Source organism: Lissotriton helveticus, chromosome 6 (assembly GCF_964261635.1).
Source record: "Lissotriton helveticus chromosome 6, aLisHel1.1, whole genome shotgun sequence".
Lineage (NCBI taxonomy): Eukaryota > Metazoa > Chordata > Amphibia > Caudata > Salamandridae > Lissotriton > Lissotriton helveticus.
In genome coordinates this window covers 929,565,307-929,593,051 of record NC_136067.1, presented here as the reverse complement: position 1 = coordinate 929,593,051, position 27,745 = coordinate 929,565,307, and positions in this window count along the sequence as shown.

Genomic DNA, 27,745 nt, shown 5'->3' with positions numbered 1-27,745 from the left:
ATTTACTTACAGGAACAGTTACTCTCCAGTGATTTTGACGTACAGCCATGGGAGCACTGGTACTGGACCTCTTTTTTAAGCTTTGTTCCTCCCTTTGTGCAACAGACTTTATGATAGTTACCTGGTGATCAGACACCTTGTGTTCGCTGCACTCAACTATTTAAAGAGTTGACAGTATTGGCCAGATAATGTAAATATCCACATTTGACTTATGGGAAAGGGATTTTTGACTTATGGGAAAGGGATTTTTGCCTGCAGCAGTAAGCAAAACCTAAATATCTTTCAAACCGATCGTAAGAACTATTCACACAAATTCATGTTCGCATCACACTTTTCGCAAAGCAACATTAATTTCAAAAGGCCACTCAAATTTTAGCAGAACCCCAAACATGTTGCATCTCATTTCAAGTTTATTTTTTGGAATCCAAAAGTGCCCCCTAGTGAGGAAAATGTATATAAAATAAGCAATATACTAAAGCGTTCTGTAGAACAATTTGTTTAATGAGAAGAGGCACCCGCAGAGATGCTATAGTTTGAAAACAGAGAAAAGTAGAAACTGAAAGGAAGTTTTAGAAAATAAGTGTGATGTGCCCATTAAGTGAGCCACACTCTTAATTGCAAAAAGTAGTACATATAGCCTTGTTTTCTCCTGAGTGTAAAATTGAATATGTGTTACACAAATTTAATTTAGGATGTAAAAAATTCCGTTGCAATAAGATGGTGTTCCTGTGATAACATTAAAGGCAAGATTGTTAGTTGTGGTTGAATAACATTTTGAATAAGATTTGCTTAGTATGCGTAGCTTTTATTTCTTAGAAAATGATTTTCGCATATAAGACCTATTGGCTTTACTAATATTTTTAGCCATGCTGTACAACATCCTTCTGCTACGCAGCATATCTATAAAAAAACGGAAAAGCACGATGACACTGCCATAGCTTTATTTTGTAGGCTCTAACATGCATTTCTTTGCTTTATATTTACCAAAACAAGAACTATCAGTAAAGATAAAAAAAATGGGTACGTATTGGGGGATGAGATGGGTGAGATGTAACACAGCGGGTGTTGGGAAATGCAACACTGTGGGCCTAAAAGCAAAATAAGTGAAAGAGAGAAACATGGACTGTACGGTGGGACCGAGGAACAAGAGAGCGTAGCACGAGTTCAGGGAGAGCACATGGACAAGAGTGAGATAGGAAGAAAAGCACATGGGGAGATACCTGGAAAACACATACACTTTCATGGACAGCTTAAACAAAAAGAAAGAAGTGGTTCCCTAAAAGCAAGCAGTAGAAGCATAGAAACCAGCCAATCAAAGTGATGGCAATAGGATATGCTGAAAATGAGATTGACAAGCGAATAAGATGCAGGCAAAATAGAGTGACAGAAAATCCAACCAATTGTAAGCAATGAATAGGCTGCAAACCCCTGTATATAATTAAAACAAATGGGGGTGCGCAGCTCACAAAGTCCAGTAGTCCAAAGTAGATGAGAAAAGTCACTTCTTTATTAGAAATCAATTTACTTTAAGAACATTCCATTCAAGTCATCAGCCAACGTGTTTCGCTCCCACACCGGGAGCTTACTCAGGGCGAAACCAGAATAGATTGGCAAAATCATAGTCACAACGTGTTTCTGTTCAATATGCCAGAGCTCATTATTCCGCGGTGTATCCGACGCCATTGCAAGGCAGCTTGCAAATGTGCCTAACGTTTCTGTTGAGAGATATAAAACATCCACTGCACTCGGCAATCAAGTCGATACAGTAAGTCTGGTGGTAGTCGGATCCGTAGACCATAAATCGCTGCTTTCAGGTTATCGTCGCCACAGGGTAGGCAAACAACAATATATTGAATATTGGAAGGTGCTTCAAATCAGTGAGACATCCATAGCTGCGGCTGTGAATGGCCGGTATCTGTTAATGCAACTCAATCGGTCCAAAATCTAAAATCCAGGAGGTCCGTAATAATAATAATACCAATTAGGTGAAGAGCAGGGAAACCAGTATCTATAGCTGGTTCATCCGGTGAACCCCGCACGGCAACCGCCAATCAAGCAAGCCACGTGTATTGCTTCGCAGACAGTAAACAGTTAATTCCTAAGGTCCGAGTACAAGCAGCATATCGGGTTCCTATGAGCTCTGGCATATTGAACAGAAACACGTTGTGACTAGGATTTTGCCAATCTATACTGGTTTCACCCTGAGGAAGCTCCCGGTGTAGGAGCAAAACACGTTGGCTGATGACTTGAATGGAATGTTCTTAAAGTAAATTGATTTCTAATAAATAAGCGACTTTTCTCATCTACTTTGGTCTACTGGACTTTGTGAGCTGTGCACCCCCATTTGTTATAATTTTCTTGTGATCTGGAGCACAGCAGAGCCACTCAACGGCTGGCGTAGGGGTTGGTTACACAGTGAATATACATTCAGGAACTGGCGTGAAGTGCAGCATAGAGGGCCCGCTGTTGCTTTTTGAAAACCCCTGTATATACTTGGTAAGTCCACCATATTCTTTTCGTATCCAGACAGCATTCCCTGTCTGGCAATCCTTGACTTAAAAATGATTGCCCAGATTTAAGAAGCCTTTTCATTGTCCATGCCTCGCACAAGGCAGTGCAAGGCCAACCCAATAGCTTCAGTAATATTCACAAAGCCACTCAAGGGGCAATTTGCAAGGCATTGTAAAGAAATGTAATGCAACATAGCTGCTTGCACTGTGAAACATTGCATTTTCACTTGGTAAGCGTTCCATGGGTGTAGCATGGACATTCCAATGCATCTTCACTGTGATTTAGGCGCCTTCCCAGATTTCCTAAAGCTAGTAAAATCAAAAATATATCAAAATTATATTCTTTCCTCAGTGAGGCCTAACAAGGAGAAATATCTTTATTTCTCACTGTTAAGTCCTCTTTCCACTTGTACCGCAGTATCCACCACACATTATAAGAGGAATTATACCTCTATAGGTTATTTATGTACAGGAAGGTATCCCTTCCTGCACCAAAATAATCCTGCCTATATCACAGGTACCCTTGCACTATGGTGCAAAGGTGCTTGCATCATCGCTAGCAGGGCGGGCTTTAGAGATTGTGGCGCCCTGTGCGACATTCTTTGTTGGCGCCCCCCCCCAACCAAGCATTTTTGTTTTGAATTGTATGGTTTCTCAACCACATATTAAATATATACAGGATACATTTTAGAGTATATAAAATGTATTCTCAAATATCATGTAAATGAAATAAGGACAAGATGGGGAACAGATATTACAACACCATCAGTCAAACATAACCTTTATTTTTTAGCTTAAAACAATATACATATCTTGTTTATGTAATTATTAACATTTTGTAACTTTGCCATTCACTTGTAAATATGCCCCTTAGTTTGGTGTACGTGCAAATCCATCATTGACGATCCCGGGTGAGTTTCAATACTCCTGCTGAAACAAGGCCAATGGAGGCACCAATGGGTGATGCAGACTTGCCGCAAGGGTCCTGTGACCTCAGTGATAGAGTCACTGTTGCCCTAGAGTGTGCTGCTTCGTAGGCCTGCCTGCAAGACTGGAGGTGAACTTCAGTATAGATTGTGGTGGACAAGCCTTGAAGGTGCTAAGACACCAGAGCTTCCAAGGTCTAACAGGGCCTTCTAAGGTATAGTATGAGAATGTGCTCCCTCAGCAGAGTGGTTCGGTGAACTGTGTATGAAGGCTGATCCTAGTTACCCAGTTCCAACTTCAGCAGTTCTGGTTATAGTGCCACATCCTCTCCCCAACTGAACACCATACTGTCCCACTGAGAGAAGCTTGCACTGCCTTCAGCATACAACCCAATTGTGCTCCACCATAAATACTTGGATGCGACTCAATTCAAATTATGCACTAGACAAGAGTAACATGCTGCCTAAAAAAAAGGGGGAACATTCTGGAAAAAGCAAACCCTCATAGGGAATGCAAGATTAAGTAAAGCATGTGAAACATAAGCAGAACAACATGGTTACTCTAACACTTCAACACTCATAATTCAGAAATCAATGAGTGTTTTTACCTGAACAGTTAAGGACATGACCACAGGGCCCGGAAGGGACCCATTTCAATGTCCATTGCGTATATCCTTACAAAACGTGAGAAGTATGGTCTAAAAAGACCACATCCCTGAGCACAGAGCTCCAGTACCCGTTTTAAAACTAAAATAAGGAAAACAGCAGATAAGGACCACATTAAATATTTACCACTCCAGCCATCAAGCAGTTACCGCAAGGAATGGTGCACTTCCTACCCGGGAAAAACAATACTGTTCAAAGAAAGACGAGAAAATGAAAGAAGAGCTTCACTGGCAAACTTTGACTGCTCTGTCATGCTTTATTTAGTTATTTATTTATCCTACTTTAAACCTTTTTTTATATTCGTCCCATGGCTGCACTTTGGAACAGAAAAATGTCAGAAAAAGAAATTTTCAGCAAAAGTGTTTCTTTCTTTTTAAAAGCCATTCCACAGGGGACCGAATGAAGGAAAGTAGAGGAAACAGAGGGTAAGAGACATTTATTGAAGTCATGGATTTCAGCAAGTGAGGAGCAGAGAGAGAAAGAAAGAGAGGGGAAAAGTAAGAGGAAGAAAGAGGGGGCAGCTGACAGCGGCAGTAAAAGTGGTCACATCGACCACTACTTCCACAATACTTTATTTGGTTGAATAACCATCAAAGTACACACAACAGATAAAAACAGGCACAAACAATCAATTCACAGGGGGAAAAAAGAAGACGCAGTGGACCTATATTATAGACACACAAAACAGCATCATCACAATTGCCATAAAATGTTTCAGTCAATTAATTTAAACATTTACCATGTCCAAAAATATTCATAATTCCTTCATTTCCCTCCAGGATGTTAAAATACACAGAAAAACGCAGTAAGTACAAAACAAGATAAAATATATATTGCTTCAAATATCAAACAGTAATTTGCCTCCTATACATGTGCAAATTCTGTCCTCACCTTTAATGTGAGGGCTGTGCAAGAAGTACAAGAAAGTGTAGGTGCATAGTGCATAATGCAATATAAAATAAAACTACGGTACAAAATAGGAAAAGTCAACCAGTGAGGCACATCATTCAAAAGTCTTTAAAACTTTTAGTCTCTTGTACCACATTGCTTCTAAAAATGTACTTACCGCAAATACAATTTTTTGTGATGTATCGCTTTTTAGGATCCTAAAGGCTTCTAAGGGCCATATGGCTGACTGGAGGCCTAGCTATAGGAGCTATCTAGACAGCGCCAGGACACCGTACGGTAACAGTGCGCTTTACAAATGTCAAAAAATAAAATAAAAATAAATGTAGGTAATCGTGAAATACCGATTCCTTAATACCGAATTTTACCAATTCGGTATTAAGAAATCGGTATATCCGATGTACGTAAACAATCGGTAAAATCTTCCGATTCGGTAAAAATCGGTAACAAATACCGAATCGGTAAAAAAATACTGATTCGGTAAAAAAATACTGATTTGGAAGCAATCGGTAAAAAAAATACTGAAACACCAATACCGAATCGGCATTACCGAATCCATTACCGAATCGGCAAATACTGAATCGGTAATTAAAAAATTCGTTTTTGATGAATCAGCCAATCCTGTGCCTCCCAATTACCTCCCAAACAGGAAGTGGCCACACCCAGGCAGCTGCACTGAACCTGGAGCTGACTGTGAGACAGGCAGGTGAGCTGAGGATCCAGGAGCAACAGAGCCACACATCCACACATCCCCCCAAAAAATCATTGGAAATGGCAAGCCAGGAGAGAGAGAAGGAGGGATCAGAAAGGAAAAGGAAGCTGAAGTTCAGCAAGAAGGAGCTGGAGGTACTTATACAAGATGTGAGCCAGGACCATGACAAGCTTTTTGGAAAGCAGTCCCTCCATCAAAACAAGGTGGTACGACCTCAGGAAGACGGCAAAGGCAAGGATGGCTGAGAGGCAGAAGCAGGCCGGCAAAACTGGTGGAGGGAAGAACACAGCACCTGCACCAACAACACTGGAAATGATGGTAGAGTCCACCCTCCAGCCGGAGAGTGTGAGTGGTGTGGGAGACGCAGACAGCTCTGCCAGAGCTGCCAGGAAACAAGGTAAGATACATGCCCAGCATGCTGTGCTACCCTCTTCCCAACCCCACTCCCCATAGAGGCATAGGGGCTCCCACTCCACTACATGTCATACTCATTACCTGCTATGCATTGTGGGAGATGTAGTCCTAGGGAACAGATAAATAGGACAATCAGCCTAGCACACCAAATAGCATGTGAAAGAAATTAGCAAGCTGAGGACAGTCAATGTGATCTGTAGGCATGATGTTTAATGCAATGCAAATGCAGCCAGAGAAGTGAGTAAATGTACATTCTGTCATTACAGGCGAGTCATCTCGCAGTGCTGCAGAGGGGAGCAGACCAAAGGCAGCCAGGCCAGAGGGGAGGCAACAGGAGGAAAAGAGTTTGCCTGCAGGGCACACAACCTCCGCACCACCACCACCAACAACAACTTCTCCTTCCCCAACATCACCACAGCACCAGAGAACGCCACCATCTCCTCAAATTCAATCCCCAGTGCCACAATCACCACCACCACCACCACCACAATCAGGCAGGAGGCATGCTGTGGCCACCCTCAAGCAGATAGAGGAGTCGGAGGAGGAGGGTACAGGGGGCCAACAGTCTCCAGTCCATGAGGAGGGCAACATGGTGAGGGCAGGGACTCCATCTGAGCGCGCCCACACATCATCAAGACGCCACAGGCAAAGGCCAGCCAGTCGTCAAGGCTCAGAACATGATGAAAGTGTTTTTGCTGGACTGAAAGGCAACATGCTCAAGGTCCAGCGCCTGCAATGGAGAGAGATGCAATCATTGCATAAAGAGGTGGCTCACATCAACAAACACATGTACAGAATTGAGAAGGGCATCACTGCAATGAGCAACAACATGTCTGAGAGCATGAGAGACGCTGCGTACTCTGTGGACAAGCTCTGCAGCCAGTTGGAACAGGACCGTCTTGGTAGGCGCAGGGAGAGGCAGAGACTCCTGGCCTATACCAAGGCAGTGAACCGGCTGGCCACTGCTACCTCCCTAATGTGTAGAAGGTCCGTCGCCATGCAGGAGGAGTTGGCACATTGTAGCAGGGACGTGGCCAGGGGCATGGTGTCAATGACCTCTGCACTGGAAGTGCGGCAGAATGTGAAAGGGCCACTATGGAAGCGGGGGGGATAGTGAGGAGGCTACCAGCCATGGTAGCATTGCGCCCTCTCCCACCGAGGGCAGGAGGCGCGGTGAACGCCACAGCGCTTCGCAGGAACATAGCGGCAGCACAGACAGTGTGGCCAGTGAACGTGGACATTCAGCGCGTGGGCGCAAAAAATAGATCATACTGTTATTTGGGACTCATTGAATGGGTGATGTAACCCATGTCTGTATGGACACTGGTTTAGATCCTGGTGGTGTGCTGAATAAACACCATTACACAAATTCAGTAACTGGCTCTGTCTCGTTACTCACTCAGAAATAGTTGCACGTTATCTCAGCCCATCTGTGTCTCCCATCCTGTTCTACTGCAACACAAGTTGCGCAGGGCTCTGGCTGGGGATAGTCCTCGCTCTCGTCCTCAGAGTCAGTTAGTTCCACTGCTGTTCCATTTTTTGTGGCTAGATTATGTAGCATTGCACATGTAGCAATTATTTTGCAACATTTGAGGGGGCGGTACTGACGTGCACCTCCACTTTTGTGGAGGCAACGGAAACTGCTTTTAAACAGTCCAAAGGTGCGCTCCACCACGTTGCGTGTGCTCTTATGTGCCACATTGTATCTCCTCTCCCTTGGTGTGGATGGGTTGAGATATGGTGTGAGTAGGTAAGACCGGAAGGCATATGCGCTGTCTCCTAAATGCAAAAGAAAGTGCCATTAATTTATGTCACCAATAGGTTGATCCAAGGTATACATCAGGGTGTGTCACATTGATTTACCTAGTAGGTATCCTTCTCCAAATTCACCAACAGCCAGACGTGTATGGATACTGTTCCTGAATATGTGCGAGTCGTGGGTACTCCCTGGGAATTTTGCCACAATGTCAGTTATGATGAACTTTGCATCACATATCACCTGCACATTTATGGAGTGAGTGGATTTGCGGTTGCGGTAAATGTATTCTGTTGCAGCAGGTGGACAGATTGGTATGTGGGCCCCATCGACGCAGCCTATTACGTGTGGGAATTGTGCCATTTGGTTAAAATCCAGCTTGGTCTTCTGCAACTCCACCTGTGTACTGGGGAAGGTTCTGTAATGATGCATTCGGTCCATCATGGCGTCCAGGAAGGTGTTGAAAAATCTTGATAGGCAGCTCTGTGACACACCTCCTACTGCGGCTATCACACCCTGGTAACTTCCTGAGGCCAAGAGGTGCAGGCAACAGAGCACCTGTACATGGGTGGGTATTGCGTGTGCCCTTGGTGTCTGATGCTCAAGATATGGTTTCAGGTCCCATATGAGGTCAAGGATGGTGTGTGGGTGCAGCCTGTACCTTTCATGGATTTCTGGTTCAGTCAATTGGAACAATGTGACATGTAGTCTGTACACCCGCTCTTCCCGTCTCCAAATCCTCATTCCTGCTGCTCTCAAACGCAGACGCCTTGCTATGAGGTAGAGGCCTGCTATTGTGTTCACACTCTTGCATTTTGGGGCTGTTTTTATGCACTGCACCTGATTACCACCTGCTCAGGATCAGTGGTAAATACCGATTAGTTAGTACCGATTTTGGTCAAATTCGGTATTACCGATTTTTGCTACATCGCATTTCGGAATTATTACCGATTCGTTATTTACCGAATCTGTAATGTTTGTTTCGGTGTTCAACGATCGGTAAATAAGGAATCGGTAACGATTTACCGATTCGTTATTACCGAGGGTATTTGGTAATACGTACATCACACAGGGCTAAATACCGGTCGGTAAAGCCAAAATGTACTGAATTTCGACTTTACCGACCGGTATTTGCCCACCTACATATGGCCCTAAGTGACTACCTGTGGCCATGCTACGACAGATAGGAACTAGCCATTTGCCGCATATATGATAATACTCCTTACAAAAAAACAATACTTGTTTCTCATCTTCAGTAGCCAAGTCACAAATGGGCAGATTTTAGTTTCTTGGTTTGTGGAACACTTACTTGTAAAGGTCCTCAATGGTAGAATTCCATAACGAAATCTTCTGTACAGGTTTCTAGTTGAGGATGGAAAAATTAGATCTAGGAATTCTTCAAATAATGGAGTATGCTTATGGGCCAGGAATGTACTGGTTACAAAGCCCTTGTGGATATTCATAACATATTGGTCATTTATATAAGCCCAAGATCAGATTTTTGGCAATTTATTATCAGATTTTAATATAGTGGTTGGCTCATCCCACAGGTTCTGCATTCCAAATATAGAAAAAAAGACTCAGAGATAGATTTGACCCATGGGATTTCCCTGGCACCTTGGAGATTCAGTACTTCTGCCACTGAGTGTTTAAAAACTAGAAGTTCAGGTGTAGACCTGAGTCGGATCCAATATGCCAAGGTTTATAAGATTGCCAGGTCGGTAACTCATTTTATCCCAACATCGAGATACATGGGGATTAATGGAGAACTGGATGGTAACCCTAGTAACCTTCTAAAAAAATTGTTCTCAACAATAGTTAACAAATGTAAATTACCATGATCCCATATCTCCGCCCCATAAAGACCAACTCCCTGGGCTGTTGCACAGTAGACTTGCACAGCAGGGGAAATAGCACACAACTTGATTTGATTATAAAACCTTAAAATAGCATTGGATCTATGTACAATAATTAATTTGGATTTCTCCAATTGATTTGTCCACCATAGATTGTCCTTGAGTCTGACCCCTAAATAATCAAAACTATGTACTCTACCAACAGCTTCATCCCCTGCATGGATACTGCGACTTCCCTTTTTCCTCATTACAAAGACCATAAACTTAGTTTTGTTTATATTTAGTTCTAGGCCTCTTGAATTACAACATTTTTAAAACTTGTCAATTAAAATGTATAGGCCCATTGGAGATTTAGATATGAGAAGTGTATCATAAGCAAAAAGTAAAATAGGTATCTTTTTGTTGTAAAAAATTGGTGAGTCATTTCTACAATGTTCTAAAGTGTCCACAACGTCAATAATGTACAATGAAAATAGGGTAGGTGCTAAAACAAAGCTCTGGCAAACTCCTCTCTCTATAGGAATGTGATGCGTCAGTTCGACCTTTTGGGCCCCAGCGAACTTGTGCAAAGTTATTCACATGTAATCTATTTAATAGATGCACTAAGTTAGCAGGGACCCCCATATTTATCTGGGCTTGCCAGAGGGTGGGCCGTGGTATGAGGTCAAATGCAGCTCTAAGGTCAATAAATGCCATGTAAAGTTGTTGTTTCTGAAGTCAAACATATTTCCAATATAAAACAACCAATCTAAAAATCTTATCTGTTGTACTAATTCTTGATCTAAAACCTGCCTGGAGGGGAGATAAAATCCCTTTGGTATCAACCCAATCAAGAAGTCTCATCGGAATTTGCTTTGAGAAATTCTTTTGGGCATTGTCGATAAGGCTGATAGGCCTATAATTAGACGGCTCCCCTAGGTCATCTTTTTTGTGTACAGCTATAGTTTCAGCCTCAAGCCAAGAATCTGGTACCTTCCCCCGGCTGCAATAGCATTTGATAACATATTAAGATTGGAGCACCATATCAAAGGCTCAGATTTATATAAATCCCCAGGTATTTTATCTGGGACAGGGTCTTTGGCAGATTTCTGCGAGTCAATCTCTCTAGTTGTTTCGTCTAGGCTAAAGACAATGGGAGTAGTGAAATCTAGTATTGGCTGTACTTTTAAAGTTATAGTGCTGTTATGGTGGGCCTGAGAATCACCAATGTGTCCGAGGGATATTATAATGATGTGGATTTGGTTTTCCTGACTTATTTTGGGCCACAAGGCGCCAGAACAGTCTAATGTCGTAATTTTCTCCAGCATTCAACATTTCTTGCAATAAATTATTTTCCTTATTCCCCTTAGCTTTAATCAAAGTAGATTTATAATGAGATCTTGCTTATTTGACATTAATACTATTCCCCACTACTATAGCTTGCCTCAGAGCTGACTTAGCTAACTTACAAGCCAAATTAAACAATTTCTCCACCCTCAAGGAATTAGAAGTCTTAATAGTACAACTTCGATAAACAAATTCCCGTAGGGCAATAAACAAGCCAACATGTATGTCTAAAATAGGAATGACATCCTCATTCAGTCCTACGTACGCTTCAAGAAACGTGACATAGAGTTTATAAATCTGTAAAATCAAATTCTGATTAGACATAACATTCGGCCATAAGACATAGCGGTGGTTGTTAGATACCATAGGGCCAGGTACAATTGTTATCTGGTCATTTTTGTCTTGATTTAAGGAGTCACCAATCAAAGTTACTTCAAGGGGATTATGATCACTATCCAGGAGCTCCACCACTTTCACATCATGCATAAGTGGCCATAAGCTTACATCAACCAGAACATAGTCAATAGTGCTGGTGCATACCCCTCTTTTGAATGTGACTGCCCTAGTAGGATCAGAGCAAGTATGCCCATTACATGCTCTAAGACCCTTGCTTAATGTAAACAAGGCCAATTCTAAAGCAGCATTTGAAAACATTTTCAGGGGGGGCTATCAGAGGTTGGTATACCTCAACCTTCATCCTCCTCTTTTGTTATTTCGTTTAGGTAGGGTGAAGGTTCAAAGGTGGTATTGAAATCACCTGCAACTATGATGTTTGTATTAGGTTCCAATTTATCTATATGTCCCTCCAAGAGGGATAGTGTAGGTGATTCATCCAGTAAACTGGAACTCCAAAGGTAAATGTTAAAAATAGACAGACAGAGACCTGAAGAAATGGTCACAGTGATCCCCATCAAATCTAAATTATCAATCACCATCAAGGTAGAGCTGCTGGCACAACCTTTCTTAATTAAAATCATAAGCCCTCCTATGGCTATCCCAAAATGGGCTGCAGGTTTAACTTCCACACTATAGCTAGTGAACCTGTCAAGAAACACTTTTTCTGTCGCAAATATCTTGGTTGGCTATATAAGCCATCCAATCTAGATCAACTAATTTTGGTCCCAAGCCAGCTATATTCCAGAATAATAGCATAAGAAGAGATAAAGTATTGTCCTGTCTTGTCAAACCATTTCCAAACGGGGCAGCTAACATTTCTGCTTGGTTATGATTCCCTGTTGAGTTAATACTATTAACGTTATAATACTTACACCTAGTGTCTATAAGACTCTTATCCAAATCACAAGGGGATAGTATTGTTGAGGTTGCATCAATATGGTCCTGAATCCCAACTGGAATTGTTAATTTAATAAACCACACCCAATGGTGAGCCATGGGATTGGACACTACACCCCTTGGGCAGAAATCACTAAGATTACTTGAGGCAACAGGAGATTAACCAAAGGCATCAATACATCCAATATCATAAGCTGCATAACCCTTGTTCTGAATTGAACTACGTGGAACCGCCATTCCCACCTGATTGTGATCGTCCCTAAGATGGTTTGCTTAACCTCCTGCATAATGAACGACAAAATTACTTTGAACAGCAGGGGATAGAGCAGTAGCCTCAATACACCCATTGGCATAAAAAGCTAAGTGTGATCTACTGGTTGTATTTGCTGTATTTGTCTTCAACCTGATATTGAATTCATTATAGGGAACAACATTAGTCAATCAATTTTGTCCAGATTAGTTGAGACAACAGCAGGGTTCCATAAGGTTTCACAAGATGGTGGTGATGCATTTATTTATCATTGCTTATTCCCAATGATTGATTCTCAACCAGATTGCTCGTACATAGGTCAAAATTAACCAAGTTTTCAACCAAATCGTGGGATGTAAGAGCAACTTGTATATAGTCATAGGTCTATGTACGCAATGAGTACCTCTTGGCATACACGATATCCTCTCTAATCACGGAGGAGCATTTCCTTTCAACTCTCAACCAGTGGATAGTTTTATTGATCAAGGCTTCGGGATCTTCATAGGTACCAGCTTTCAGCTTTGGGACATGGGGCATGTAGATGGAGTAAGGATAATCTAAAGAAGCCAGACGACCATTGATATTACAAGGACTCCTTGAGGAGTTAGTGGTTAGCAGGCGAGGATTGACATTAAACATCATATTTCTGTCAGTAGGATGATTGTTACTCAACCTCCTGGAATAAGTAGCTGGTCCCAAATTGCTAATAAAATAGCCCAGTAGGTTTGATGATCTTGTTTGTCCGGATTGGTCTTGGTTTAATTTAGTTGATGCATACTGAGAGCTGCTTCCCCGGAGCATTCCCAGACTGAGATCTGTTATGAATAGTGGTAAACTCCTGTTAAGGTGCAATACTTAGAGACACAGGAATATGAGATTTGCTTGTATTGCTGGACTGAGCTGTAGGCAAGGTGTCTGCACTCCCCCTCTGGTTAGTCTTGCCTTGATTACACAAAAAGACTCTGTTTTGTAACTTATCAATTTTGTCCATCAAAGATAGAATGATGTTTTTAACACCTTGGGAGCTTCGTAAATAGACCTCCCCAGTGCTGCGCTGTCCATTATCCAGTGCTGAACTGGACGTCCAGCGGTCGCACGCAGCACTGGGGAGGTAGTGCCCGTGACGACCGTTGGCCGACGGCAGCACTTATGGGGTTAAGATGGTCCAATTTACAATCCAATTTTCCAAGACCATTATTCATATCTTTTGTGGTAACATGGGCAACATTGCAAGTTTGGATTTCATTAGTGACTATAAATTCACCTTGTGGTCCCATGTTTCCATCTTCCAGCTGCAATGGTATGAATCTATTACAGCAAGGGACATTTGTAAGAATAGTAATGTGAGGTGACAGAGGGCAGTTCCAACTCTCAGTTATTGTTAGACTACTCAGATTGGAACTATTTCCGACTGGATCAATTGGTGGTCCCACAAGCTCAGGCGAAACACAATCAACTCTGGAAGTCACATCTCGTTTTTCGCAAACTGTCTTTTTCATATTAAACATAGTAGGAACTACAGGCCGGAGGGACTTCTCTTTGCCTTTGTTCTTACTAGTTTTTAAGAGTAAATCAAATTGTCAATATCAGCCAAGGATCGTAAATTGGGTTGCACCACGGCTGGCCCAGTCCTCGGTCTGCATTTTAAAAAAAATTTCGCCAAGGTTTCGTTTTTTACAGCCTCACCTGCCTTGCGTTTCTCCATTGTCCCTGAAACATAACAAGAGTGAGACAGGGACAAACTTAACATATACAAAAAGGGGGAGCAAGTAATAGCGGGAGCAGGCCAGACAATTTTAGATGGTAGCCCACAGAACATAAGGCAGGAGAAAAAACCCAAAATAATAAGTAACTGCCACTCTTTGGATCAGTCCCCAGAAGTTCATTTTGACCCAATGGGCAGACATTAGAGAGGGGCCCAGCCCAGCCTCCGTCGGGCGTGGATGGGCCCGCCCTTGGCCTGGGCTTTGCCCGCGCGCCTCTCGCGCTGGAGGTAGCCCCATCGGTACTGTGAAGGCACCTCATGTCGCGCTGGAGCAGTGTCAGTAGCGGCTTGGCAGATACATGCAGGTATGGGGCCTGTGGTCCCCCCATGGTCCAGTTTCAATTGCTAGGCGGTAAGAATCCTTTAATGGGCATCCACTAATCTTACCTTACAAAACCTGCTGAGCACCGGGATCTTATGGGCCACAGAAACGGGCTGCAGGAATCACAGCACCGACTCAGCGTGACTTTTACTGCCGCGGGGTGGGCTCGGGAGTAGGACAATTATGTTTGCAGGGCTGTCATTGATGGCACTTTCACACACTACCAGATTGACGGCCCTGGGACCCAAACAAGCTAGTTTTCATCCACAGGTGGTGGCAACACTTTGGATGGGCGGGCATTAGCACGCCTCGCGTCGGCGTGATCTGTATAACACTGTTATCTCTCTTCTATTTCTAGGAAGATTAAAATTTTGGTAAGGAAAGAGGGACAACAGTGCAGGCTTTTCGGAAATGTGACTGACAGCGATTTCTGAGCACAAATGGCGCCCCCCTCACCTTTGCACCCGGTGCAGTGCTACACCTAGCACCACCCAAAATCCGGCCCTGAGCGCTAGGCAGCAGACAGTGCGCCACCACAAGGAGAGAGCAGAAATGTTCCATATTTTTTTTTAATATGGAGCATTTTGCTCTCTCCCTTTCATATGACCAAGCACATTAACTTTGCCTGCTGCCCAGGACTGAGTACAATGGTAGTAAATGTGCCCCTATGTGATTTTTATCACTTTTAATAACTTTTCTGACCGTCTTTAAAAGTTAAAATGTAAAAATAGCTAGCCAATAATATTACAGAAAGCATTGCATGAATTGCCTTTATTCACGCATGAATTGCCTTTATTCACAGAAGGCTTTTTAAACATTTCTGGGACGTTTTAATCATGAATGAACGGTGCATTTAAAAACTTGCACAAGGTATGACAATGCAAATATTGCCTCCCTAGCAAAGACCGCCAGAAAAACGCAATTCCAGTGCCAATAAATATCTACTTAAAATTGCAACAGTATCTTTGAAAAAAATGTAGATACAAACAAAACATGCAATTTTATTTAAAAAAAGAAAAGACAAACTAAAATAACTGCTACCAAGATACCAAACAAGCCGTCCATTTTAATGATGGAATTTCATGTTAGCAGTCAAAGCGTGTAAGTTTCCTTTACGATACTTCCATTCCTTGTGATAAATCAAGGTCTGCAGAAGACGGATGTTTATAACTCACCACAATGAATGCCATTTATCAAACTTAAAAAAAAGAGTATGATTCTGCAGTAAGGGCTTGCGATGAATAGCCATATCCACCCAAGGCTGAGATGAAGGTGACATCTCTTTCAGAGTCAGGCCACATGAAATTTAGATGGCGGATTGTAACTGATATCGCTTCTGTGTTTTCAGAGCAGTACAGCATAAATATAACAAGCATGGGCAAAGCCAATAGCTTTTCTCCATACCCTTGTATCACTCCCACCCTCCCTTGGTGTTGTGACTGCGTCCCCCCTACGATCCCACTTAATGGAACTCTGCTCTCCTGGTTTTTTCGGTCTTGACCTGAGAAAATCTACTATTTGTATATCTTTGTATATAGAGATAACTCTAATCACTAGTATATGCAGTAGACATTTGTACTCTCTACCATTCCTATGTGAGTCTTAGAGTATATTAATTCGTATCCCTTCCCTATGTATATAGAGACAACTCTAATCACTAGTATATGCAGTAGACCTGTGTACTATCTACCATTCCTATGTGACTCTTAAAGTATATCCATTCGTATCCCCTCCCTATGTATCTAGAGATAACTCTAATCACTAGTATATGCAGTAGACCTGTGTACTATCTACCATTCCTATGTGACTCTTAGAGTATATCCATTTGTATCCCTTCCCTATGTATATAGAGATAACTCTAATCACTAGTATATGCAGTAGACCTGTGTACTATCTGCCATTCCTATGTGACTCTTAGAGTATATCCATTCGTATCCCTTCCCTATGTATATAGAGATAACTCTAATCACTAGTATATGCAGTAGACCTTTGTACTCTCTACCATTCCTATGTGACCCTTAGAGTATATCCATTCATATCCCTTCCCTATGTATATAGAGATAACTCTAATCACTAGTATATGCAGTAGACCTTTGTACTATCTACTATTCCTATGTGACTCTTAGAGTATATCCATTCGTATCCCTTCCTTGATTGCTCCTCCTTGTGTGACTATAACGTGTACATTTGCAAATTTTTTCTGTTTATATCTTTTATGCAGCGCACGTAATCCTGAGTCCTTATGTATCGCAACTGGTTCTTATGTAAAGCGCTCTGACACCTTCGGGTAATGTTCGCGCTATATAAAATCGCATTAAATAAATAAATAGAGCTGGAGTTGGCAAACTGGTGCAAGGGTTACTTTTTTTAATGTATATTTTGTTTCCTAAAAGTGGTGGCCACATGTTTGCTATAAAACTTTTATATATCATAAAATGACAACTGAAAATATTGTTAATAGGGTGCTATATTTCCTAACCGGCAGATGTTCTTCCAACAGTTATAAAATTATACATCCTATTTTGTTTTAATGTAGATCGCAGGAAATATGATTAATATTGGGGGAAAGAAATATGCTATTTGTTCTGGATTACTCTAACCAGAAGACATCATTTAGACACACAATGATGACTAAAAAATAAAAATAAAGAATGGAAAGAAAAAAACATTGATATAGTAAAGTATTGGCTCACCGGCCTAGATATGGAAGCAAACATCCATTTATGCAGATGTGAAGATGTGCAAGAGAAAATGACGTCCCTCACTGTAAATAAGGGCCAGTAGCAGAAGTGGGCTGGCCCACTGCTTTAAACTGAATGCTGTGGTCGGGGTAGCAACATGTGAATGTCAATTGAACCGATTAATGGAAGAAGAGGGCTGACACAATGGTTCCCTATTTATCTATATATGCATTTGTTATGGGTTTTTAATTACGTGAGACTGGCAGGACTACTAAAGCTGTCTAAAGGTCAGACCTTAAAAAGTGCAGAAAAGGACATATGAGAATTATGTCCAGGCAGCATTACCAGTATCGGCTGGTGCTGTGGAAGAGCGGCGAGGCGGGGGTGGTAAGAGATGGAGGACACAATAATTAAATAAACTTACCTGCAGCCCGCTGTATTGTGCTCTTTTGCACTTCTTCTCACAGGCACTGACTCCCGGACTCCACTGCTGCCAATCAGGATTGGCATGAGCGCCGAGGATTTGAACTCCCAGGGAGACTAGGAAAATGTGCCTGCTCTCTCCAATCCAGCAACCCAGCTGGGTTGGAGACAGATTCAGTGCGCATGGCGGTTTGGTCAGTCAGAGATGGCTGGCCAAACTGTCATAAGCACTGATCACAGTGCCCTACCACACCTACTGCGCCTGTCATCAACCATGACCCACCTCCAAAGACTCTGCATGAAAGGAAAAATGAAACGATAATAAAACACGTTCATTATTGTTTTATTTTTCCTTTCCTGACGGTTTGAGGCAGCTGGCAGGGGTGCAACGCTCCTTCTCCATAGCGGAGGAGCCATGGCTCAGCATTGATCCAGTAATCTATTGCATGAGGAAAGTGAGAGAATGGGTGCAGCAGTGCAAGCTTCTTGCATGTGAGGACATAGAGCAGCCATCTTAGTTCTAGTGAGCAGAAGCTAAAGATTCCCTCCAAAAGCATAGAGTATGTCATGTCATGTGAGTGTGACAGACGCATGCGCAGTAAGAAATCCTGCGTAGCAGCGGCCGATTTAATGCAAGCGGATTATCATTAGTAAAAGCACATATGCAAGCTTCACTTCAATGTCATATAATGCAATATTAATAGGACAAAACATGTTGATTAGTATATTAACGTTATGTCAAGAGGACTGAATACAAGCAGGTCGCATTACGTGCGAATCCTCGCTTCATCAACCGTATTCTGATTGATTACAGTATATGGTGTATGTGAAGTGCCTGCAGTGAAAGGTGACTCTCTTAAGCATATAACTCAAGCAAAAAAAGAGGAGAGCTACACAGCAGTATTCAAGACTGAGACACCTAGGCATGCACAGTGAGGAGGGACAACTTCAGGTAGCATGATATCGGTATGGGCAGTTGTGGTTTATGTTGTGTGGCTGCAAGAAGTGAGCTAGAGACAATTAAGGAAATAAAATGCTATCCTTCTACAGGGAACAATAATATAATTGGCAAATAAATGGCTAGTAAATTGTGATTAGTGTTAGAGTGGACTGTTCTAGCACTTCTGAGGTATTTTGAGTGAAATTGTGTAATGCTGCCAAATGCTCATTCTTTTGAAGCTATAGGTGCGTGGTGGTGTATGTTTGAATGTCTCCAAGTTCTTGGTAGTGCGACCCTTGACCTTCTGGTAGGTCGCTCCCCACTCCGCTGCAGCACCACCAACGCCAGTGCCAGCCTTGCCAGCCTTGCTTCCTCTCCTCGCCTCTGCTGCCTGCTGCTCCTGATCGCCGCCTCCACCGACGCCTCCTTATCCAGAGTGCATATGCCTTAATCCTCTCTGCCTTGTACCCCGTCTGCCTGTGCCCATTCTTCTCCCATGTTCCCCGTGTCCCTGGCAGCCTTGCCTGCCCTGCTGGTCCCCCTGCTGCCTCCTTTGAGCGGACCTGCCTAATTTTCCTCGCCTCGCTCTTCCTCTGCCGTTTCTGCCGTTTTCTTTTTCCCGTTTTACCCGTTTTCTTTTCCCTCCGCTGCCTCCCCTGCGGCCCCGCCCCCCCTGCCCATTCGCTGCCCTCTTTCCCACCTCCCGCCTCCTAGCTGGTCCTCCCTCCCCACCTCCCTTTAAATGGCGGCCGAAGGCACACCTAAGGCAAGCCCGTCTGCGCTCGTCCGCGCCTGGACCGTGCCTAGCGCCAGAACCCCTGGCCCTCACACCACCCGCAACGCACGCCACCGCTACGATGCCAGCACCCTCATCGCACTCAACCACGGATGCACCACCAACTGCTACAAGGCCACCACCAAGCGCACCCACGGCCCTTTCACCTGCCAGAACTGCAACTTCTCCTGCAACAACAAAGCCGAGACCACCACAGCAACGGAACCCAACCAACTACAATGCATCCTGCTCAACACCCTTTCCGCACGCAAGCACGCTGTCGAGCTCTAGGACCTGCTCACCACCACTCCACCAGACGTCGCCTTCTTGACCGAGACCTGGACGAACGATGCCTCCATCCCAGACATCGCAGTGGCCATCCCCAACGGATACAAGATCTCGCGCAGAGACCACACCAATGGAGCCGGGGGAGGCATCGCCATAATCCACAAGAACACCATCAAGGTCTCCACAAACACCGACGACACCCTCGCCACCACCGAATACATGCACTTCAAGATCCACACCGACCCCAAGACCACCCTCAGAGGCACCCTCATCTACAGACCACCAGGCCCACGTCCCCAATTCTGCGACTCCATCGCCGACTTCATAAGCACGCACGCCCTGACCTCCACCAACTACATCCTGCTCGGCGACCTGAACTACCACATTGAAAACAATAACAACAGCAACTCCTCCACCCTGATCGACAACCTCGCCACATCGTCACGACACAGACAGATCGTCACTACCCCGACCCACATGGCCGGTCACACGCTCGACGCCATCTTCACCGCCAGCCCCCACGTTGCCTTCAGCCACACTTCCGAGCTCACCTGGACCGACCACCACTGCGTCCACATCACCTTCCAGAAACCCGTCTCCCACCACCGCACTCTACAGATCCCCTCCTGACGCTGGGGAAAAGTCAGCAAGGAACGATTAGAAACGCACCTCGCACTCAACCCACCGACCAGCCCCACCGACCCCGAGGAGGGGGCCCGCAGCCTCAGACTCTGGATGGAGGACTGCGCCAACACCGTAGCACCCATGAAACAACCCACTGACAGAGACACCAGCCAGAGAGCCAGCTGGTTCACCCCGGTGCTCCTAGCCTCCAAGCGCACCTGCCGGAAACTGGAGAACATTTGGCTCAACGACAGAACACCCGCCAACCTCACAGCCCATAAAGACGCCATCCGCAACCATCACCACCTCATCAGGACCACCAAAAAAGCCTCATTCAAAGACCGCCTCAACAACAACGCACACAACAGCAAAGAGCTATTCAACATCGTGAAAGAGCTCTCCACTCCCAGCTCCTGCACCAACGACATTCTGAAATCACAAGCCCTGTGCGACACCCTCGCTGCCTTTTTCCACCGCAATATCACCGACATCCACAACAGCTTCACCCCCAGGGTGCACCCCACGGACCCCACCATGACGAAGACCCCGAGCCCCACCGACCATGACCCCCTGACCACTTGGACCAACGTGAGCACCGAAGACATAACCAGGACCATGAGCACCATCCACTCAGGCTCCCCGTCTGACCCGCTCCCCCACCACATCGCCAACAAAGCCGTCAGCACCATCTCACCCCACCTGCGTAACATCATCAACCTCTCCTTCAAGACCGCTACCTTCCCGAAGAGCTGGAAACACACCGAGATCGATGCCCTCCTGAAGAAACCCAAGGCTAACCCGAGCGACCTCAAGAACTTCCGGCCCATCTCCCTGCTTCCGTTCCCTGCAAAAGTCATGGAAAAGATCGTCAACACCCAGCTCACCCGCTACCTAGAAGACAACAGCATCCTGGACCCCTCCCAGTCAGGCTTCTGCAGCAACTACAGCACCGAGACCGCCCTCATCGCCACCACAGATGACCTCAGAATCTTACTCGACAGCGGCCCTCATCCTCCTGGACCTCTCTGCCGCCTTCGACATCGTCTGCCACCACACACTGCGCACACATCTCTACGATGCAGGGGTTCGAGACAAGGCCCTGGACTGGACCACCTCCTTCCTCACCAACAGAACCCAGAGAGTCCGCCTCCCCCGTTCCACTCTGGATCCACCAGTACCATCTGCGGCGTCCCCCAGGAATTACTCACTCAGCCCGACTCTGTTCAACGTCTACATGGCCCCCCTCACTCGCATCGCCAGACTACACGACCTCAAAATAATCTCCTACGCCGATGACACCCAGCTGATCCTCTCCCTCACCAAAGACCCCCCACACCCCCAAATCCAACCTACACCAGGGCATAAAGGCCGTCGCCGAATGGATGGAGGCAAGCCGACTCAAACTGAACACAGACAAGACGGAGGTCCTCATCCTCTGGCCCAATCCCTCAGCGTGGGACGACTCCTGGTGGCCAGCATCACTGGGAACCCCCCAGCACCAACTAAACACGCACGCAACCTAGGGATCATCCTCGACTCCAAGCTCAGCATGACAAACCAAGTCAACGCAGTCTTCTCCTCCTGCTTCCACACTCTCCGCATGCTCCGCAAGATCTACAGATGGATCCCGATGGACACACGGAAAACCGTCACCCACGCCCTTGTCAGCAGCCGACTCGACTACGGAAACGCCCTCTATGCCGGAGCCCCGTCCAAACTCATCAACAGACTCCAAAGAATCCAGAACACCTCCGCACGCATGATCCTCAATGTCCCACGCCGAGACCACATCACCCCACACCTGAGAGACCTGCACTGGCTCCCCTTCGACAAAAGAATCACATTCAAACTCATGATCCACGCACACAAGGCACTCCACAACACCGTCCCAGCCTACCTCAACGACAGACTCTCCTTCTATGTACCCAACAGGAAACTCCGCTCCGATGACCTATCCCTGGCCGCCATCCCTCGCATCCACAGAACCACTTCCGGGGGCAGATCCTTCTCCCACCGCGCCGCCAAATCCTGGTACGCCCTCCCCCACCTCCTACGACAGACCGCAGACCTCCCGGCATTCAGAAGACTGCTCAAGACCTGGCTCTTCGACCACGAGCTGCAGCTCCCCACCCCAGCGCCCTGAGACCCTAGCGGGTAAGCAGTGCACTTTACAAATTCCCTGATTGATTGATTGATACTGATGAGCAGTACTTTAAATTTGGTCTCTAATAATATTAAAGACAGTTGAAATATAGCTTAATAGCTGAGGGCTATGCTTGTTGTTAAAGGTTCAGAACCTAAGTCATATAACAAGGGAGAATGCCTTTAACAACAAATATAGCCAAAGGCAGCTGAGGTAAAAGGCTATTGGAACATTCCATCAACTAAGGGTAAAATGTTCTAAATTAAAAAGGAAGAAAAATTAAGACAAACATTCGAATGTTGAAGCTCCAGACCTATACCAGCAATCAGAAGCCTGGAACTATTCCATTAGCTCTCAGCAGTCCAATGTTCTAATGTTATGAAAGTAATGTGAATCTAGTAGTAAAACATTGGAATATTGAGAGCTCCATTAAAGACAATAGAAATGTTCAGAGTTTATAATGGTTGGTAAAAACCTTCTGCTTTAACATTCCAATGTTTATCGTTATGAAATATTATAGGCTCAGTAGAAACGTTGTCCGTAGGACTCCACAATGGGATGGAGACCCCTGGGATTGTACCAGGAACAATAGATCTCTGAATAGTGGCCCAAGTTCAAGCACACAGATACTGAGCCACATAATGTTGCCTCACAATTTTGTGGAGTACAATAAAGAACATACCCCTTAATCTCCAGGCCTTCTAGAAAATTAGTCTATTGTTGAGGAGGAAAAGCGAGTTGGGCCAAATGTGAGAGTCTAGGAAGGATGTACGTGAAATGGTAGTGGGGTGGACCAAAGGTTTCAAGAGGAAACAAGTATGTCTAAATAAGGGGAAGGAGGTAAAAGAAGTTTTAGCAGACAAACGCATAACTTCCTTGAAGGAAAAGGGTGATAATAAGAATTGTTCAATGTCGAGCCACAGAGGAGTAAAGGGGGAAGCGTCAGATATAAGCCATCTTGAGGCATGGCACAGATAGAAGGACTTATGATAAAGGCGAATATCCGGGAAGTTTACACCACCATTAGATTTCGGCTTCCGAAGAGAAGATAAGGCGAGTCTAGATTTTTTATTCTTCCAAAGAAATCTAGAAGGCAAGAGTCAGTACATTTAAAATAGATAGAGGGGATGTGAACGGGGAGCATCCTCTTAATCGAGTCCAACCGGCCCCACCAAGACAGAAAAAGAGGGTTCCAAGAGGAGAATGATTTCTCAATCCGAGATAGGGCAGCGGACATATTCAATTTAATGGAAGAGGTTATGGAGTTGGAGAACATATGCCTAGATACTTAATTTTTTAATTATTCCAAGCAAATACGGTGGAAGAAAAGAAATGGGGAAGACAGAATTTTGTCAGAGGGAGAATTTCAGTCTTGTCTGAGTTGATCTTGTAGCCGGAAACCTGCGAAAAAGAGTTAAATTCATGTAGTAAAGGAGGAATAGATGTTTCAGGAGCAGAGATGAATAAAAAAGTATCATCTGCATATGCAGAAAGTTTCAATTGGTGATCACCATAAGGGAAACCAGAGATGGAATCATTATTACGGATAGAAGTCAAAAAGGGTTCAAGGGCTAGAACAAAGAGAAGAGGAGATAAGGGACATCCTTGACGAACACCACGTTGGAGAGGAAAGGAAGATGAAACATGACCATTAACTAAGACAGAGGCTTTAGGAGCAGAATACAACTGGGAAATAAGTGATATGAATTTAGTACCGAAACCGTACTAGTGTAACGATGGAAACAAAAAGGACCAGTCTACTCTATCAAAAGCTTTCTCTGCATCAACAGAGATAGCAGCCAGAGGAATAGAGAGAAAGGAGACTTTATATAAAACGTTGAGAAAGAGTCGAGAATTATCGGAAGTGAGTCTACCCTTAATAAAACCACATTGCTCTTTACCAATAAGATGGGGCATGATAGGATCTAAACGTAAAGCAAGCAATTTAGCAAATAATTTATAGTCAACATTAACTAAAGAGATCGGACGATAATTTTTATAAACTTGAGGATCATTACCATCTTTAGGAATGAGGCAGATAGTTGCCTCTTGAAAGGTGCCTCCTGCCTTACCAGCTAAATAAAATGAGTTGAAGAGTATTAAAAGTTTGGGGAGCAACAAGTCAGAGAAATGTAGGTAGAATTCAACAGAAAAATCATCTGGGCCTGGCGTTTTCCCTTTAGTGAGAGTATTTAAAGCTTTGGAGAGTTCATTAAGGGAAAGATCATTTTCAAGGTCAAGAAGAGAAGTAGAGGGAGTAGGGAGTTTGTCCAGATAGGTCAATCAATCAATCAATCAATCATAACACTTGTATAGCGCACTACTCACCCGGGAGGGTCTCAAGGCGCTTGGGGGGAGGGGGTTGCTACTGCTCGAACAGCCAGGTCTTGAGTTGTCTCCTGAAAGCGAGGTGGTCCTGGGTCAGCCGAAGGTGGATGGGGAGGGAGTTCCATGTCTTGGCAGCCAGGTAGGAGAAGGATCTTCCTCCGGTGGTGGCTCTTCGGATGCGTGGTACGGCGGCGAGGGCGAGGCTGGTGGACCGTAGTTGGTGGGTGGGCGTGTAGAAGGTCAGGCGGCCAAGTTGAAGTACTTGGGGCCCAGGTCATGGAGAGACTTGTGTGCGTGGGTGAGGAGCCGGAACGTGATCCTCTTGTTGACGGGGAGCCAGTGCAGGTCTTTCAGGTGGCCGGAGATGTGGCTGCGTCGGGGGATGTCCAGGATGAGTCGGGCGGAGGCGTTCTGGATGCGTTGGAGTTTCTTCTGTAGCTTGGCTGTGGTTCCGGCGTAGAGGGTGTTTCCGTAGTCCAGTCGGCTGGTGACGAGGGCCTGGGTGACCGTCTTCCTGGTTTCGGTCGGGATCCATCGGAAGATCTTTCGGAGCATACGCAGGGTGTTGAAGCACGATGAGGAGACGGCGTTGACTTGTCTGGTCATCGAGAGGGAAGAGTCCAGGATGAAGCCCAGGTTGCGTGCATGGTCGGTTGGCTTGGGTGCGGTGCCCAGGGCAGGGGGCCACCAGGAGTCGTCCCAGGCGGAGGGCGATGGTCCCAGGATGAGGACTTCCGTCTTGTCTGAGTTCAGTTTCAGGCGGCTGTTCTTCATCCACTCGGCGATGTCTTTCATCCCTTCGTGTAGGCAGGTTCTGGCGGTGTCGGGGTCTCTGGTGAGGGAGAGGATCAGCTGGGTGTCGTTGGCGTAGGAGATGATGTTGAGGTTGTGTTGGCGTGCGATGGCTGCAAGAGGTCTCATGTAGATGTTGAAGAGGGTGGGGCTGAGTGAAGATCCTTGCGGAACGCCGCAGATGACTTCGGTGGCCTCGGATCGAAACGGGGGGAGGCGGACTCTCTGTGTTCTTCCGGCGAGGTGATCCACTCCAGTGCCTTCTCTTGGATGCCGATGTTGCTGAGGTGTTGAACTAGGGTGCGGTGGCAGACAGTGTCGAACGCTGCAGAGAGGTCCAGGAGGATGAGGGCAGCAGTTTCCCCGTTGTCGTGCAGGGCTCGGATGTCGTCGGTGGCTGCGATGAGGGCGGTCTCGGTGCTGTGGTTGGCTCTGAAACCGGACTGCGAGGGGTCGAGGGATCCGTTCGTCTCGAGGAAGGCGGCCAGCTGTCTGTTGACGATCTTCTCGATGACTTTTGCAGGAAAAGGGAGGAGCGAGATGGGGCGGAAGTTTTTGAGGTCGGTGGGGTCCGCTGTTGGTTTCTTCAGTAGGGCGCTGAGCTCGGCGTGCTTCCAGCTCTCCGGGAAGGTGGCGGTGTTGATGATGTTCCGGAGTTGTGGTGCGATGGTGGAGTCGGCCTTGTTGAAGACGTGGTGTGGGCAGGGGTCGGTCGGTGATCCGGAGTGGATGGTTTTCATTGTGCGGGCTGTGTCCTCGGTGGTCACCGTGGTCCAGGTGCGGAGGGTGGTGGTGGGGGGCGTTGGTTCGACGGTGGGGTGCGTGGATGGTGCGCTGAAGCTGTTGTGGATGTCGGCGATCTTGCGCTGGAAGAACGAGGCGAGGGAGTCGCAGAGGTCTTGTGATGTCGTTGTTGCCGGTGCTGGGGTTGGAGAACTCCTTGACGATGCTGAAGAGTTCCTTGCTGGCGTGGGCATTGATGTCCAATCGTTCCTTCAGGGATTTCTTCTTGGTGGTGCGGATAAGCTGGTGGTGCTTGCGGTTGGCGTGTTTGAGGGCGGTCATGTGTCGGTGGTCTGGTCGAGGAGCCAGGCTTTCTCGAGGGTGCGGCAGGTCTTCTTGGAGTTCTTGAGTTCGTCGGTGAACCAGGATGCCTTCTTGCTTCTGGGTCTGCTGGGAGGGTTTTTCAGTGGTGCGAGGTCGTCGGCGCAGGCGGTCATCCACTGCGTGAGGTTTCGGGCTGCTTCGTTGGGGTCCGGTGTGCTGGCAGGTGGGCTCTGGCTGAGGGAGGTGGTGAGCTGGTCGGCGGTGATCTTGCTCCAGCTTCTGTGGGGAACCTGGAGCGGGTGGTGGTGGGTTGTGGTTCTTCTGAAGCTGAAGTGGACGCAGCTGTGGTCAGTCCAGTGGAGTCCAGTGGAGTGGCTGAAGGTGATGTGCTTGCTGGATGAGAAGACGGGGTCCAGCGTGTGGCCGGCGTAGTGGGTGGGGGTGTTGACCAGTTGCTTGAGTCCGAGGTTGGCGAGGTTGTCCAGTAGGGCGGCGGTGTTGCAGTCCTTGTTGTTCTCCAGGTGGAAGTTGAGGTCTCCAAGGAGGATGTAGTCAGCGGAGGGGAGGGCGTGCGGGCTGATGAAGTCCGTGATGTCTTCGCTGAATTGTGTGCGTGGTCCTGGGGGTCTGTAGACGAGGGTGCCTCTGAGGGTTGTCTTTGGATCGGTGTGAATCTGGAAGTGGAGATGCTCGGCTGCAGCGAAGGTGTCGTTGGAGTCGGTCGTGATGCGGATGGTGTTCCTCTGGACGATGGCGATGCCTCCTCCGGTCTGGTTGGCGCGGTCCCTCCTGATGATCTTGTACCCGTCCGGGATGGCGATGGCGATGTCGGGGGCTGAGGAGGCGTTTATCCAGGTTTCCGTGAAGAAGGCGACGTCTGGTGATGTTGCGTCGAGGAGGTTCCAGAGTTCCACGGCGTGTCTGTGGACGGAGCGGGTGTTGAGAAGGATGCACTTGAGGTGGTTGCTGCTGGTGCTTGGCTTGGAGGGTGCGGTGCAGGTT